This window comes from Cyprinodon variegatus, unplaced genomic scaffold (assembly GCF_000732505.1).
Source record: "Cyprinodon variegatus isolate N-32 unplaced genomic scaffold, C_variegatus-1.0 Scaffold988, whole genome shotgun sequence".
NCBI classification, from domain to species: domain Eukaryota; kingdom Metazoa; phylum Chordata; class Actinopteri; order Cyprinodontiformes; family Cyprinodontidae; genus Cyprinodon; species Cyprinodon variegatus.
Genome location: NW_015151441.1, coordinates 196520 through 198001, shown reverse-complemented (window position 1 = coordinate 198001; position 1482 = coordinate 196520). Strand labels below are relative to the sequence as shown.

Sequence of the window (1482 nt, the reverse complement as noted above, 5' to 3'; positions counted from 1 at the left end):
TGGATGGATGGATGGATGGATGGATGGATGGATTGCTAACTCTGCTTTCTGTCATCCACAGATTTTTGTTAGTTTTTAATATCTGGTAAAGCTGCCCCCATTGTGTGAAACAGCTGATTACATAAAAAAGTTTCCCAGCAGCGCACTAATTGCAGGGCATACTACATCCCTGACTGCACCGCGCTGCTTGATCAGCAAAAAAACATAACCTTGGAGGACACTACGGATTTTAAATTTTAATTTTTAGTACCAGGATTCTAAACATTTTATTGACAAAATCAGCATTATCCCTGCTCCTTTATGCAGACAGCTAAACATCTACTTTACATAACCACAGGAAGCAATGTTTCTGTAGTTTTAACTCCTGGAGGCAGTAAAAAAGAAAAAGATTAACTTTCAAAGGTCATCACCTTTGAAAGTTGTTCAGTCATTAATTACACATCATGAATGTTGACTATCTTTCCTTATACTCTAACTCTGTGTGACATTTGTCATAATAATAAAACTCTATATTTTCCATTTCCACTGTGGGAGGTGTTAGCACATTAAAAAACAACCATTTTATTAATCTGCTTCTGTAAAAACAGCATGCACTGTTGAGAATGTTATTAATTCTCATTATCTATGTGCTTTAATATGCTTGTAAAATCCTTTAAACCAGTAGTTTTCATTTAGTACACAGTTGTAGATGTTACAGTGTTGATTTGTTTAACATACACTGTTTTTGCACTGCTGCCTGACAGCTAGAAGGTCCTGGGTTTGAGCCTAAGTGTGAGTTTTCACCAGACGCTTCCACAGACCCCAAATATTCATACATGAAATGTGGTTTAGGTCTACTTTTAGGGTTATGATTTTCACACATTAATTCCTAATGCTATTTTGGCAATTTTCTACAAGTCATGCTAAGATACTCAGCAGACTGTGTTGCAGCTTTAACAGAGGGAGTGAATTACCATCAGGCAATACTAGGCAGTTGCCTAGGGGCCCAAGTTCCTGGGGGCCCATAAAACTCTGTTTACATGTATAGTTAATACAATTATTCCTTATTTGTGCACATTAATTATGATTTGGATAAAAATCCTTTGGCTAAAATGCCATCAGAACGCTGATAATATTAAGCATGTCTCAGCTATATTTAGTGACTTTTCAGACGCCTCTAGAGCTTTTTTATTTTAAATTTTCTGTTAAAAGCTCCTAGCGCCAAAGCTAGCGATTTTTTTCTACTACTAGAGACTTTGGCGCCAACATCTAAAAGCAGTGAACTCTGCTCTCCAGAGCAAGTAGATTGGTAACCCCGCCTCCTGCTCTCCTCTATCTTGTCTGCTGTCATGATTCATGCAGCTATTATTTCATCCAAATGAAAAATGGAGAACAGATAAGCAGATCATGAAAAGTCAGCTGAGTAAAAAACATAGAGAGGAAAACAACAAGAAAAGGGAAAAGAAGAGAGAGATGGAACATAGAACAAATAATGGATGTCTA

The 1482-nt window shown here is 37.0% G+C and overlaps 1 protein-coding gene across 1 annotated transcript in view; it reads left to right on the top strand.

Moving 5' to 3' along the window:
- Nucleotides 1-1482, top strand: part of slc6a20 (solute carrier family 6 (proline IMINO transporter), member 20) — a 27464-nt gene that overhangs the window by 12954 nt on the left and 13028 nt on the right. The window lies entirely within an intron of this gene.